Here is a 17,344-nt window from a genome sequence, read left to right on the forward strand (position 1 = left end):
TACTTCAGTCCTGAAACTATTCATTAAAATAACATAGATTTTGATATCCACAGTAATAAACATTCCCATACAACAGGTATATGAAACAAACCTTCTGAGTCTAACCATAGACAATAACCAGAAATTTGACTCATTTAAAATATGCTACATCAAAAGAAAGGAAGGAAGAAACTAGAGATGTTTTTTTTTTTCCAATAAATTTTTATTCATTTTATAAAACAGACATTTAAGAGTTTTGTACATGTAAGTAGAATTGAATAATAATATTACAACTCATAACTAAAAAAACAATCATTTAGGAGAGTTTACATATAACAATAGTAATAAAACAATACTAAATATATACACTATATACAAGTTAGGTATTCCGAACAGATAAAAAGGAAGGAAAAAAAAAGAAAAAAAAAACACTGTAAGAAAAATACCATCATGAAATAATACTCAATGTGATGACTTTAAATATTAATAATATTTAACACTTTTTCCAATACCAGCTTCTTTAATGCCTTTTTATTTGGACTTCTAACAATGTTCCCCTGTGCATCAATATATGAATAAGCCATTTTTTGGAAGGTTTTCCAATTTAGTTTGGTGCGATCAAGCCAATTTTGTGTAATGTAAAGTTTTATTAAAGAGCAAAAAAAAACGATAACATGAGTGTCTAATTTTGATAGATGAGTTAAAGGAATATGTAAAATGGCAAATTCCCAGGATAGCGTAGATTTGTGGTATCCCATTCTTTGTAGTCTGACTTTCAAAGAAGTCCATAATCTATGAGAAAAATGACAATACCACAGAATATGGAGTATATCAGCTTGGGAATGATAGCAACAAGAGCATGATGAAGATTTGCTTGGATTGAATTTATTTAATTTATAAGGGGTGTAATAGGCATCATTATTAATCATCAATTGGGTATATAATAGTTTTTTGAAAGGGAAAAATTCCTTTGTACGTCTGATAGCCAAGAGTTTTTGAGATTCAGTAATCTTAGAATTATAATTCAGCCATGTATTAGATAAAAGACAATTGTTTACTGTCACTAAGTTTTTTATCAACTTGTAGGAATTTGAGAGCATTTTATCTGATGAAGATACCATTGTGATAATTGTGTTGAGATTATTCATTTGAATTTCTGTTGGGTCTATAGATAAAAACTTAGTTTTGATTATTTGTCTTAATTGACGAAGAATAGGTGTATAGTTCCAACTAACTTTCAATGACTCACGCCAAACAGGTAAAGGAAGATCAAAATGTTTCAAAACGTCTCCAATTTTTAGATTTTTAATAAGAGGATATTTTGTTAAGTCAAAAGGTTTATTATCAATCATTATATTTGGGTTTAGATGAAGTGGTTGTAAATAATGAGAGATCTTATCTAAATTGCATATTTTTAGTAATGATTGAAAGGCATTAACTTTTTGTTTAATAAAGATGGATAAGTTTTTGGTACATTTGTTGTCCAAAGAAATAAAGGGGAGAGCATCTGGATTTATATTTTTTGAAATGATGTATTTATACCATATTTCTATCCGTAAAGAGTGATTTATATGATTAATAATTTTGAAATTAGATATGGTGAAGAGTTTATTGAGGATACTATCAGATAATAGAGATACAAGTTAGGAAGACCCAGTCCACCTTTGTCCTTAGAAACTGATAATCTGGAGTATGAAATTCTGACAGATTTGGGGAACCATAAAAATTTAGCCAATGTCTTATTTACATTGTCAAAGAAAGAATTCGGAATTATCTGATCGGATGACATAAATTGATAAAGAAATTTAGGCAAAATATTAATTTTAATTATCGCAGCTTTTGATAAAAGCGAAAGATTTAGAAGCTGCCATCTGCTTATATCAGATAACATCAAATTCCAAAGTTTATATATATTATTTTGGGAAGATGATTTGTTATTGTGCTCTAAGTTGATACCTAAATATTTTATATTATAAGTAAACTGGAACTGATGGTCCAAAAACAGACATGTATTATGTACCAAATGATTTAAAGGAAATATATAGGTTTTGGAAGAGTTTAAAAGATAATTCGAAACTGAAGAGAAGTAATTAATAGAGTTAATTATTTTTCTATAGAGATGTTATACAAACCCAAACTATTCCTAACCAATAAATTTAAACTTAAGACAGCTAAGGCACTCCTACTACCAATTCTTCTGTTATACTAATGGATGTTAATAAATACCATCTACACTAAAACTGACCAATCATATAACAAATACCCAAATTTGCAGACACTCTTCCAAATAGATCTCATCACATTCCCATTCTAAAGACAAATAACTGGTTAGAATTATAGAATAGTATAGCATACTCACAGCTCAAGTTAAGTTAGTTTATACAATACTACATAAATCAAACAAATGGCCATTAATACAAAACCTAGAAGACAGTTACACATCTAATAGACTCCCCTACTCAATACAATTTACAAGTCTATAAATTTAATAACAACCATTTTGGTGACACTATTTTCTCAACAAAAGTATCTAAATTATGGGACTCACTCCCACCTAAAATTACTATGTCTAACAACAAATAATTTCTAGCATCTCTACGGAAACATCTGTTACCTAGATCTGTCCATGTAATAACTGCTGATGCCTGCCCCAGTAACTAACATAATATATATTCTACTTTTTCACTGTCAATATCTTTTGTTTCTCTAATAATGTTATACAATGAGTAAATATCCATATTGCTATTGTACTATAATTGTTTTAACTGCAGGTTGTCTTACAAATGTTTCTGTTTTGTTGCTTTTGAGGTATTGAATGAGGAAATCCAAAGAAAAATGTCTCTCTGAGCTCAGTAATACTATCCCAGTTAACAAAAAGAAATACATAAATAATATAAATAAATCTATTAACTCATATAGCTCTGCAGTTCATCATAAAATGTATAGCTACTCAGTGGCACATCTCAGCCTATACAGAGTTTTCTTGCATTGGAAAATCAGTACCAGTTCCAATTTTTACAGCAAACAATATATAAGGTAAGTTTTTTAATTTATCTTCCTTATAGAGTTAGGCTTCTGGCTAACTGAAGAACCTACTTACATTTTACTATCAAGCCAGACGTCTCTACTCATTTGGGAGGAACCTCTAGATATCCACTGCATATGAATTAATCCAATAGCATATAATTGTTTGACTTTATGGCTCCAGCTCTATGAATTTTTCCACCTAGGCAGTTTATAGATTGTATTTCTTTCCTCAATTTAAATAAAAGATCAACACTTATGAAATTAATTTTCCCAATTATTTTATACATTTATAACCAACAATGTCTGTATTAGGTCATATTGTTGTTTTCAGTTTATATTTGTATCCAGTTTTAATCTTTGTAAAGTACTTGCCCAAGCACAATAATCAGTCTGACTTGATTTGCACACATTTAGCAGTCCCTATGTACTTGTTTCTGACAAATGTATCTAGCTAGCTAAGATATACAGCTCATTCCTGTCTTTACTGTACAAAGATGCAAGAGTATACATGCTCAGAACTGCAATATAAAGATGTCAGCAAAAAGTTTCCTGTGGACAAGTATTGTTATTGCCTGTTAAAGCAATATAACTAATTCTTATGCCTCTGTCTTAATCTGGGAAACTGTGAGCTAAGTATTACAAGAAAGGACTGCAGAGTCCTGTGACTAGGGATGAGGGCATCTGCAGTATTAAGAATGTTGGTTAAGCATTCATTCCCCATCTCACAGGTGTTGTTTGTACATATCGCAATAAAATTGCATTCTTTGTGCTAAAGGTGAGGCCTAAGCAATATTGCTGCTGATATCTTTGAACATCCCAATTAAAATATGTTCCTGTACAGTGTTTTTAAATTAACACAACGTTACTACCTATGCAACTAACTTCAGTGCAACTTTCAGGATATGGTATATGAAACTTCTGGCTGTAGTGAAATATCCAAGAAACAAAGTTTTTATCACACTTTTATCAGCAAAAACACACAATAATTCTTCAATGAAAACTGGCATCAACTTTATGCATTTAAAATATTCCATGTTATGCATGTTAATGAAGTCTTCAAACTTATTCAAATCAATGGATTATACTAAAATGCTTTGGTGCAGTTCTACACAATCAGGCTTAAGGCCTAGGTTCTAGTAATAAGTACAGTCCCACATTACATGTTGCTGACAGCTATATATAGTGTTAACTTGCTTTGAGTACGCACCAACATTTCCACATTCATTTTTTACACTGCACCATGTGACATTAACCTATGTATGGTTGTACAATGGAACATGGGCATGTGTCCGACATACTATCATTCTGCAACAGTGTTGCATGACGTTATGCAATACACATGGCATGAAACGTCCATTCTGTTGCTGCCGGTGGTTCATTAGAATTTCTCTCACATGCTTAACTAACTGTTCTTCTGCTATGACTATAAACTAGTTGTATACCTAGGAGGTACAGCAGAGCACCTAAATGGCTTGGGAGGAAGAAGACATCTACATTACCCACTTAGTTCAGCCATACCTAAAGCAGTTCTTGGAAAATGTGCTATAGGTTTTTGGGGTGCTGTAAAGTTTAGAACAATGATCAATGCCTGGCTACAGTGACTGCCACCTTTCAAAATAAGAGGCATTGCTACTACAGGTGTAATGACGTGCAATGATGCCAGTCCCATTACTCTGAGGAATTTAAAGCACATGTCTCCAGGACAACCTGAAAAGTGATGGGTAGGTTCATATATTACTTATTATTTATTTATCTATTTATTTTCTATTTGTTCTTCAGGAAGGTGGCTGGCCCATTGACCCTCTTCAGCCATTACCCAAGTTCGGTGAGCAGTAGTACTCATATAATATAAAATATAGAATACGCATAAAAAGAAATGCATAAGAAAAAGCAAGTTATAGCACACAAGGCCTTGGCAACTGACACAGGTTATCAACAAGTACAAATGTTGTTGTTGTTGTTGTGTCTTTTGGCGTATCCCGGTTAGGAGTCGCCACAGCAGAACTCCGGTCCGCTAATGATTGGCTTTACTTTTTTACGTGCCGAGTCACCAGCCCTGACGCACAACCTTCAATGAAGGCACGCCCATTCACGCATGTCCCCACACAGAAGAAGCTCTAGCTGAGAATCGAACGGGGGAACGTCTTGCTGTGAGGTGACAACGCTACTGCAGCACCACCACCGCAAATGCATTGGCTAAAAACAAGAGTTATAAGGAAGAGTTATGTAAATATCTACAATACAGAGACTCATAATTTAATATTTAGAGCAACACATAATGATTCAGGTGCAAAGACACTAATAGGTTCAGTACTGATAGTCTGAATTGTTACCTGGTATTAACCACTGTCAATGTAATAGGCGCACTGGGCTGCCTTAAGAAGATGATCTTTGACAGCATGTTTAAAGGCCCCAAGTATATCTTGGGTTTTTCTTCTGTGAAGAGGTGGTTCCAATTGGTAGGGTCCACTTTGGAGAACGTCCTTTTTCCAGTAGCAGTTCTGAAGTCTGGACAGGTAAGTGAAAGGTTTTCAGGGTGCAGCTTTGGTGCCTCAATAGGAGAGTTATTTTCAGAGGGGGCAGTAGGCCATGTTTAAGATTTTGAAAAGCAGAGAGCCAAGCGGAAAGGTGGACCCATCCACTACTGACAGCCACTTAATGTCATTAAGTAGGTTACAATGGTGTACAAGAGGATCTGCTAGAGGAATGAATCTTTTTGTGTATGCTTTGTAATTTCTGAGTATTGTAAGAGGAATGCAAAGCCAGCAAAGACAAACTATAGTCAAATTTTGGAACATTTTTGCAATGGCAATCCAGGCAACATGTGAAAAAGGTGTGTGATTCTGTAGCAGAATTTTAGTTGTGCCAAAACTTTATTGGTGATTTTATTTGTGTGAATAATGAAGGGGAGCGATAGGTGGAGTGTTAGTCCAAGGTAGTTTTACTGCGATATTTTGAGAATGGTGCTGCTTTGGTTATCCTTCAATAGAGGGGAAGGAGATGAAGGCACTTTCTGAGTAGTTCCAAAGACTATTACATAGGTTTTATTTGGGTTAAGAGTTACTAACAAGAGACCATCTGCTGAGATCAGTGAAATTATTTTGTAATTGAGCCTGTTGGTCAGCATGTGCTTTGCTAGATTCATTAAGAAGAATATGAACAACGTACATGGCAATGTTGGGATGTACAAGTTCAAATGGAAGACAGCAGACAAAAAGAGACAAGAACAGGGAGTCTTACACCAAGCCTTGGATACACCTGTATTAAATGTTGCAATGCCAGACAATGTATTACGAAGATACATTTAAAGTGGTGCATTTTCAAGCAGCTTTGGAACCATGCTGTTGTATTATCCCTGAAGTTTAGTTCCTGTAGTTTATTAAGCAGGATCTTATGATTAACAGTTTGAAAAACTCTGGTCATGTCAACAAATAGAACAGCAGTAACAAGTCCAATATTGATGTTCTTGTAAATGGAGTCAGTGGCCAACAGAGTGCTGAATTAATTGCGTAAACCATGTAGCTCATTACACAGAATATCACAGATATTTATATGGTTAAATAGTAGTTTGCATAGTCATTTTTCAGAGATTTTTAATAGAAAAGAAACAACTTTTTTGTGTCTGATTTAAAATCACATAGGCATTATATGCTAGTCATACACACACACACACACACACACACACACACACACACACACACACGCACACACACACATGCACACACACACACACACACACACACACACACACACACACACCTATTGTATATATATATATATATATATATATATATATATATATATATATATATATATATATATATATATATATATATATATATATATATATATATATATATATATATATATATATATATATATATATATATATATATATATGTTCCAGACAGCTACATTTAACTTGCTGTAGTTTGTATTATACCGTATAACTATTCAGAAGTTATCTGACCACAGTTGCTCAAGTTTATATGATGTAGTGTTGGATTGAATTACTGATACTGTAAATTATTTTTCCTATATCAACTTAGAATAACACTACTTACAACAGACAAAGGAAATCAAATATGAATTTTCGGTATTCCAGCTGGAAGATATTCATACTACTCAAACTTTTATCTTCAAAATGTGCAATGTGATATATGGCAAGTGAGCAAAATATATCACTTGTGATCAAATCTGTGGCCAGAAGAACAAAACACATTCATGACAAGTGGAGTAAAGTTTTTATTGTTTGAATATTAGAGACTATTTTAAATTATTATTAATCCATGTTTTTAAATTTTACTGGGTTGTACCATATATAGGTTCATAGGTTCATACTAGGCTATCTGCCCTGGGGTATTTATAAGCCTAGCCCGATTGTGTTTGGCTTATGCCACCCCTTGATTTGAGTATACTGTGCCCTTTTTAAAGTTTATGTAATGATAAATGTCATAAAACAAAAGGATAGAATGAAGCAGAATGAGTCTCAGATAAAGCCAAATTGCGTGGAAAATCGCTCAGAGTTCCAAAAAACATAAAATTATCCAAACCAAGCAGAACAAATCCAAAAGTGTACAAAAAATGTAGATGGTTCAATCCAAACAAATGTTTATTAGAGAGTATCCGGACAGAGAAATGTTAGCGCTTTCGCTTAAAAAGCTTCTTCAGACATAAAATACATTCACCTGATACCAAATACTTTATATATAGCATTCAAATTCTTAAAACAACCAATCAAACATTTGTTTGGATTGAACCATCTACATTTTTTGTAAACATAGGTAGGGACTAGGCTATTGGCCCAAGGGTCTACGTAAGCCTAGCCAACAAGGTTCCCTGGCTTACGCCACCCAAGAAAGTTATTTTCCTGTGCCACTGTCGAGCAGAGACACAGAAGTGATCCCCGGGGTGTATTTCCTATTTCCCATCCACTCATCAAGATTTTTCTTGAAGAGTGCTAATGAGGAACTTTGCTTGACATAGATGGGTAGCCTGTTCCAGAGTATGGGAAGTCTCTGGGATAGGAATCTATCCCTCCAGCATGTCCTGTTTATTGTGGTGACAACGTTTAGGTCCCTAGAGCATGTAGCTCGGAGGGATTGGGATTTCTTTAGGTGTAGCATGTCCAACAGCTCTGGGTTTGACATAGCTTTATATGTTAGGCAGAGATCACCTCAGAGTAGGTGATATGCTACGGAGTAAAGCTGGAGTTTTTTGAGGCGGTCAGTGTAGGGCATTTGTTTGAGTCCAGTAATTCTCTTTGTGAGGTACTTCTGTGGCCTATCCAGCTGCTGCAGATGTCTTGTCAGGTACATTCCAAAAGGGGCGTTGTACTCTATAATGGGTCTAATGAGTGTTGAGTAGAGGGGAACGATGACCTCTTTTTTCCTGCATGAGAACCCTTTTATGATGAGGTGTGCCATGTAGAAGGACTTCCTGACTACTGTGGCGATGTGACTATCAAAGGAGAGACTACTGTCCACCTTGGTCCCAAGGTCTCTTATCACGCATTCGGTGTTAAGTAGATTGCTGCCTATGTGGTAGTTCATGGGAACAGAGTTTTTACCAAAGGGGATGACACTGCACTTTTTGGCACTGAGCTTGAGGCCATGGCTCTGACACCAGGCATCTGTCTCAGCGAGGCCCTTCTGTAGGATGTCCACATCATTTGGGGACTTGACTATGGCTCCTAGTTTGCAGTCATCTGCGAACTTCGTTTGCCAGAGGCCTTCTGTGTTAGCCTGTTCTTCAGAGAAGTAGATACCAAACAGGAGAGGTCCCAAGAAGGAACCCTGTGGTACTCCACTTGTCACTGGTTTGAGGTCAGATTTGGAGTCTACAACTTTTACAGTGTGGGTTCTGTCAGTGAGCCAGTTGGCAACCCATCTTGTGATGTAGGGATTTATGCCTAGTTTATTGAGTTTAGCTATAATTCCAGAATGGGGGATGGTGTCAAAAGCCTTGGCGAGGTCAAGATAGGCTGTGTGAACCACCTTACCCTCATCTACAGCTTTGGTGACTGCCTCAAAGAAGTCGATCAGGTTCAGGAGGCATAATCTGCCTTTCACAAACCCGAACTGGGTGGGATCCAGAGTTTGGAGGTTACCAATGTCTTTGTTTATGAGTTCCCTGATGATACGTTCCATGGTCTTGCAGACCAGGCTCATCAGGCTAATAGGTCGATAGTTCCCGGGATCCCTTTATGGAGTGGGATAACTGTTGCTGTGCGCCATTCAGTGGGCACAAACCCTGACGCGAGGCTATTATTGAACATCGTGCTTAAGTGGTGCTTAAGTGGGGAGCCAGTTCGTTCTGAAGTTTGTGTAAAACGCAGCCTGGGATGTTGTCCGGTCCCATGGATGCTGTGTTTTTGGCTTTAGAGAGTGCAGCTTTCACCTGCGTAGTTGTGATTACAGGGACTCCGCATTCTTCCTGTATAGATATGGGCCCTTTAGGGGGTGAGGGGGGGGGTAAAGTTAGCACTGAACCTATCTGCCAGGATGTTGGCAATATCAGTTGGTTCTGTAATTTTTGTGCCTTTGTGCTGTAACTCAGAGCAGATCTGGGTGTTGCCATTGAGATTCTTGACATAGCTATAGAATGCTTTGTGGTTGTCCTTGGAATTAGTGGTGATTTTATTTTCATAGCTATCTTTACAGGATCTTATAAGGGATCTCAGCTTCTTACTGAGGCTGACCAGGGAGCTCCTCCACTCATGGGATTTTACTCTATTTTGCAACAGCTTCTTCCTTCTGTTGTACAGTTTGTTTATGGCAGGGGACCACCAGATTGGCTTCCTTTTTTGGAGGATAGCGTCTTGGTTCTGTTTGGGATAGCACGATCCATGCACTCATGTAGGTGCTTATAGAGTGCATTTGTGTAGGATTCAGCAGTTGTAACTGTATTGTCCATCTGCATGGAGAAATTTTTTACTGTGGTTTCCTTAATGGGGGCTGGGGGTGGGATGTGGATATCAAGGGTGATTAGCTTATGGTTGGATCGGATCAACGAGGAGTTGACATCAGGTGTGGAACACCAGTCACTCATGTTGGTAATGACTAGGTCTAGGATATTGTTGCCCCTGGTGGGGGGTGTGGATAAGTTGATCTAGGGCATTGAAGTTTATGAATTCCAGAAAGCGTTGAGCTATGGAGATGGTACATGAGTAGTTTTCCCAGTTAATGGTGGGGTAGTTGAAGTCGCCCATTATTAGGGTGTTTGGTTGAACCCTAACATTTTCCAGTACATCAAGAAAAGAGGAGTGGGAATCCTGGGGCATGATGGGGGATCTGTAGCTAGCTACAATTTGGATTGCAGTTTTGCCTAGAGTTAGTTGCACTTGGATAACCTCGGATGCATTATGCTGTGCAACTAGCCCTGAGGTGTGGATATCCTTAATGAATATACCCCCGCCTTTGGTGTTTTGGTCCTTTTTTTTAATATCATCTTAATTACTCATAGTATCAAAAAAAATCTCACATCAAACCTCTTTAACAAATGAGCAATAAAAACTTGACAAACATATAACATGACATAGGACTGGAAAACATTTAGAAAAATTTCATTCATGATATATGACAGACTTGTTTCATATCTTCTTATAATCAACTGTGCTAAACTTAAACTCACAGAAATATTGACATGCATTGATGCATCCCAGCTCTGTCATTCAATAGGAAATCAAAATTTTTACAAAATTTAAACAAAATCTCTATATACTCATAACATATTTATCCATCTTTGTGGTGCACAACTTACCAGGGAATTGGCACCCATCAAAATAATCCCCTATTTAATCTTCAAGATCTAACCCCCCCCCCCCCCTCCAGTACCAAGATAATGGGCAAACATTGCCCAACTAGTCACTGTATGCCTCCCTCTCTTTGCTGACCTGCAAACATCCATACAAACAAACCTGGTGCAATGCTGCAATAAAATAGCTCACTGTGATTCACATCACCCCTTTAGAACTCATCACTGTTCTGCCCTTAAACATCTGAATTGTACTTAACTCTCACATTTCCACCACTATAGTCAGCTACTACTAGCTCATACTGGAATATACTAACCATATAAGTATCCGGCACTAAAAGGCATGCTTCAACACTACCACCCTACCAAAGCTCTTCACTCTAAAGACAAATTCCTCTTCTCTGTCACTAAAGCCCAAAATGAACTGGGAGCCCCATTATACTCAAACTCTGTAGCTACCCTCTGGAATGCCCTCCCACACACTCTCAGCTTTCTTGAAAACTAACAGGCTTTCAAAACACATCTAAGAAAACACCTCTCAACATTCTAGCTCCAGAATATCACTCTTTCTTCAATCACCCCACCCTCTACCTATGCCTCTCAACGATTTTACCACTCATTTCATTTATATCTCATAATTAATTCAACCTTTTGCTTTCTACTCTTTGTAAATAACTCATTACTCTGTATTGTGACATATATCAAGTTATTTAATTATATCTGTATAGAATATAATTAGCATATGAAGCCTTACAACAATATATATATATATATATATATATATATATATATATAGAGCTAATATCTTATCTATTTTGACATTGTAAAATTTATTTTAATTGTATTCTGCCTGACATTGTTTATATTGTATAACTTCAAAGATTTTGTTTATACCACGTGTACTGGAGCTTTTCTCTCCGAGCCTCTGCTATAAAGGGGCCTTTGTGCCCAGCCAAAAAATCCTTGGCCAAAAATTATAAAATAAATAAACTTAATTTTCTGACTATCCTTCACCTACCACAAACCATACAGTCTTTTTAATCTATCATGTAATATCAACAGACCAATTATATTCTTCACAAACTGGCAGTAAAAATGTTTATAATGTATGGTTGTCACAATTCTCATTAATGTTTACTTGTTAGTTTCCAAGCAGCTAGTATACAAGTTTAAATGTGTTTTTATTTATGTGGATTAAAATCATTATATATGTTTAAATGTGTTATTTACTCAACTTGACTAATTTCACTATAAATATAAAAAAAATACAGAAACAAATGCTATGTAAAAATATATAGTATAAGCCAAGGCCAGGGAAATAAAGTTTACCACCCTTTAGTCACTTCAACAGTATTACAAGTTATTCTTGGTCAATAATCTTTAAATTACCTTAACTCATTTGGAGATTATTTTCCCTGTTTCTCTTTTTGTCCTTTATGTCCTCTCAAACTCTTTCAAACAATGAGGGCATAGCCACCCAACCTTCGGCATTTATACAACAAACAGGCAACAGCTATCACTTCTTGGGCTAACTCCCATTAAACATACATTTAAATTATCAGCAGAATAAATATTAATTATTACCTCTGAACTGGATGGAAGATCCATGACCAGAATCCTCATTATACCAGCAACAAGCTAGTCATACAAATACAATTTTATCCCCATTAAATGTTAAAGGAATCAAGACCAACAGACTATACAAATCTAATGTAATGTAATCTTCATTAATTAACTATATAAAACAACTATCATAAAGTAAACAATTCAGTTTTCACAGTCAACTTTAATAAAATGATCCTAGATTGCTACTCACAAACCAAATACCGAGGAATAACTATAATGTTCATACTGTAAGGCAAATAATCCTGCTTGTCTTAGCATTCATTTTATAAATACTTACTTCCCTTGAGCAACAGAATCTTCTTGAACTTTCTTGATGTCTTCAGCATTCTTAGACAAAAGAACATCCTTTCCATTCCCATCATAGGATTAGTAAGGAGGAAACCTTCAACGTTATTGGATATACCAAATGGATCTTCAATTGCTTTTTCTTCCTTTTTCTTCAGTTCAAACATCGCCTCATACAAATGACACAATAAGCAGTCATTTTCAAAATTTTTTCCCAAACCTAGGGTACAGACCTTAGCAGAAGTCCCAAAACATGGAAAAACATGTTATTTGACATGTCACAAATTAAAACATACCAAACAAGACCGAGGATGGTCAACCATAAATCCTACATGTGGAACAGGGACTCCGTTCACTTACTCCAAGTGAAAATTATCAATATGAAAACCTGATCAATCACTCAACTTATTTGCTATATAGTCCAAACAATCCACATGTTCTTTCTTCTCCAGTACTCTAGTAATGCATACATTTTTTCCATTGATCTTCTTTCAAATCAATCAATCATGCCACAAAAGCTATCAGTTTTGTTTGGAGTTCAATACCCAAGTCGTTTATTTTCATCTACACTAACAAAATTGTATCCAGATATCATGAGGTAAAACTTCATCCTTAGCCTCATCAGAAGTGGAAAAAAATCATATATGTCAGTCATTTCCTGCTTAAATGTTGTATCACTTTAATAATGTGCACTAAAAGCATCTCAGCTGCTGCCATCAGAACAGCAGTTCCCACTCCGTAATCAAATCAGTTGGCCTCCATACCATGACTTCAGTCAAGAACCCCACCTCCAAAAAATAATTACCTCACAATCTAGTCATTAGTCATTATCTATACTTTCAGTGAATACAGCTAAACTTCCAGCTAATGACATAATACCAAACCCACAAAATATTTTTCAAAGCAAATTTTTATCATTAAAGTAATCAACTTTAGGTCTGATTGAGAAGATTTCTTTGCACTTGAAGCACCACAGGTTATCCCTCAGTATCATATTTTGTTTTTAACTACTAAATAGTTTGCTTTATTTTCTGTGATGCTTGCAAGGAGGGGTTCTAATGTAATCATAGCATGATGCATTTCACTTTTTCCCCATTTGCAGATGTCCTGATACTGGAGAACTAGAGCACTGGGGCATTGTACTATCAGTTGTAGACACATATATTTGTTCATACCCAACTGCTGTCAGATGGAAATGCCATCAGTCAACCAGATATTGTCAAAATATCTGGGTCTATATCATATGAGCGAATCACACAAATTGCAAACGCTCATAATTTTGAACGTACCGGACCTCGAAGTGCTTTTTCTGAGATTGCAGTACAATGAAGAATGGGATATTTGCCCTGTCCTCACTGTAGTGCGATCTTGGAGTTGGAATATATATTTAGCAGGGGGTGTGGGGGCGCAGTCCCCCACAATAGGAAATTCAAGGTCTGGTACATTCAATATTATGAGCGTTCGCAATTTGTGCAATTCGTTCATATGATATACACCGAAAATATCCTGCAGAATTAGTAATATACCGCATAATCCAAGAGTTTTTTTCATGCTCTGTTATAGTTTTGTTCCAAAATGTTCACACAGAAATAATAAACAATCCTTCACAAATGCTAACATTATATATAAAAATTAGTAATTCTGACCACAGCAAAATACAAATATAAAATATGCATATTTCATACATTAATGTTAGAGTCAAAGAAAAGATGTATTTGTAGGCAAGTATGTATTTAGGTGAAAGTCTAGACACAGCATGGAAGAACAATGGGTACAGAGGCAAACAACTGTCATGTTTGGTTGAGTTAATATTTTTAGTTTTAGTAGAAGGTGATCATTAATCCCCACCCTGCCAAAAGTAAACACATATATTTGGCCATAGCCAACTATCAGAGAGAAATGCCATCTGTCAAGCAGATATTGTCAAAATATCCTGAAGTATACATGTAGAATTATTTTCATGATTATATGATGATACGTAAATATTTATTTATTTTATTTATTTATCATTTGTTGACCGGGAAAGTCCGACTAGGTTCCACAGAGCCTGTTTTCCAACACGAATCTTATAGTAAAGCAGGACGAGATCAAACCTAGCAAACCTTAAAATAGCATTTAACAGTAGAAAAAAAAATCATTGAAAATAGCTGCTAAACTCCATATCATTGAAACTGGGTTACACTGAAAGCAGTGATATCACCTTTTTTCCTGCTAATGATATTATCTCAGATATTTTAATACTCCTCCCCCACATTATTTGAAGGTCTTAAGTAACTCACCTGGCATTATGGCATAGCTCTCAATCTTCCATGTCCAAATTGTGGAATACTACCTCACTTAATGTGGAATGAATGGTAAAATGTATTTATTATTTTTGACTAGGGTAGAACACTGATTCAAATGGAGCATTTGTAGGTTTGGATTGGTTACACAATACAGAAAAATACTGCTAAGAAAATAATGTCACAAATTGTATACAAATATCATGTTAAGCATAGCAGACTCTGTGATTCAGTTACATACACATAAAACACAGAAGTTAGTTACAAAATGTACAAATGTTGCAGATTATAAAAATACTGTAACAAGTATGTAAGAAAGTAGAACAATTAGTAAGCAGGTCAGCTAGGAAGCTTGTAGCATGGTTATAATGTTATTTTATACTTACAAAAAGTTATTTTTAAGTTATTTTGAATAATTAATAGGATTTGATATTATTCACCAAGGATACTCATTAAAAATAGTAATGAATGGGTACACAGTTCATCATAAAGGATGTGAAAAAAGTCTGTCATGTATCATAAAGGCAGTTGAACATGGAATTTTTAACACTCAAAATGTGGAACATTCTTCATAATGAGGTACATTTGAGAGGTATACCTATAGGAACTTCTTAAGTTGTTCACAACTAAGCTATGTCAAATCAAACATATAAGAGCAAACTACAAAAAAGGAAATTTAATTGTTTATATTTGATTTAGTTATTACTGTCTCTGTAATTTTGGTAGGTATACTTTCATAGTTTGTAGCGGTGGTGCAGCGGTAGAGTTGTTGCCTCACAGCAAGAGGTTCTCCCATTCGAGTCTCGGCTGGAGCGCCTTCTGTGTGGAGTCTACATGTCCTCCCCACGGTCAAGTGGCCTTCGAAAGACATGCGTAAATGGGCGTGCCTTCGTTGAAGGTTGGGCATCGAGCTGGCACCTCGGTACCCATAAAAGATCTACTGCCAATCATTAGTGGACCGGAGTTCTGCTGTGGTGACCCCATAACCGGGAAAAGCTGAAAGAAAAACAACAACAACTTTCATAGTTTGTAGAGCCTTTTCTCCACAGAATGAGTTCTTCTCACTTGCACAAACTTGACAGCAAAAAAAAACTAAATAAACTTACAACGGACTAGTTGAACAGCATTTTAACTTTATATTTTGATGAAGCATCAGAGTTGGCTGCATTTTGGTGAAGTCAAGGCATTGGTCTAATAAGACTCCTTATCTTTAAAAGCTGATTCACGGCATTCTTCCTGACTAAAAACAAAGGTTCCAGTTTAGCTTGTTTGCATGTGCAAGTATGTCAACAAAGCAGGATAATATGCAAATAAGTTGCCTACAAAAAATGAAGGGCATTAATAAAGATTTTGATGTGTGCAACAAAACAACTTCACAGTAACTAATAATGTGACTTTGCAGCAGGAATAAGCATGGAAGTTATTGCTTTCCATTAGTGGAGTCAACAATAAAGTTGTTATTCTAACTGATAAAAACTATAAGGAAAACCTAGCCAAGCTAGTGTTTTCACTGTCTGATACCTTACAGCTCCTGTAATGGAGGCTAATGGGATATATGCAAATGACCCCTTAAGGACATCAAGTGTTTCAGATATATGGCTTCTAAATGTCCATGACATTTTACTTTTTCTTTTTAAGTCTTTGTGGATACATTCAGGCCAATAAAGCCAAACCCTACTAGCTGTAGACATGCATGTTTTGGCCTTCTTGTGATCTCATCAGCACATTATATGTGGACACTTTGGCTACACTTTAGAAACACAAGGTCTTTACACCCAGGTGATGTCCATAACCATTGAGGTGTCTGCATCCCATCTAACATCCAAACCAAAGAGTAAAAAGGTCAGACAGACAAACTAATTAGTAAAAACTACGAGACAAAACCTAGCCAAATGACCCCTTAAGGACATCAAGCATTTCATCTATATGGCTTCTGAATGTCCATGCGTTTATGCTAATTGATTCAGTGCCTCTTTGGTATTCTGTTGCAAATTCATTGTTGTTATCCTGTTCCCATAACTGCTTCTTAATACTGCAATTACAGCAACGACGTCATTTTCATGTACTGAACAAATCCTTATATTCAAATGCAAACTACATCAAGCACATTGCTCACTAAAGGAATTCACTTGCACAAATCAGTTAAGAAATTTGTTACAGTTTACAGCTGACCTCCTATTTATTTAATGGCATGTAAAATAAACCAGTATGCATTTCCACTGTCCCATTCCTGAGTCTTCCTTAATACTTTCTTTATTAAAACATCTTCATTGGTCAACATAGTTTTTCATTTACTGATCAAAAACTGGATACTCAAATACAAACTGTCAGATTTGCTGCGCTTGTGAAGAAATTAATGGGAATTATTTCATTAAGAAATTATTTACAAT

The sequence above is a fragment of the Protopterus annectens genome, chromosome 7.part1 (genome assembly GCF_019279795.1).
Source record: "Protopterus annectens isolate FY-2018-M chromosome 7.part1, PAN1.0, whole genome shotgun sequence".
Taxonomy (NCBI): Eukaryota; Metazoa; Chordata; order Ceratodontiformes; family Protopteridae; genus Protopterus; species Protopterus annectens.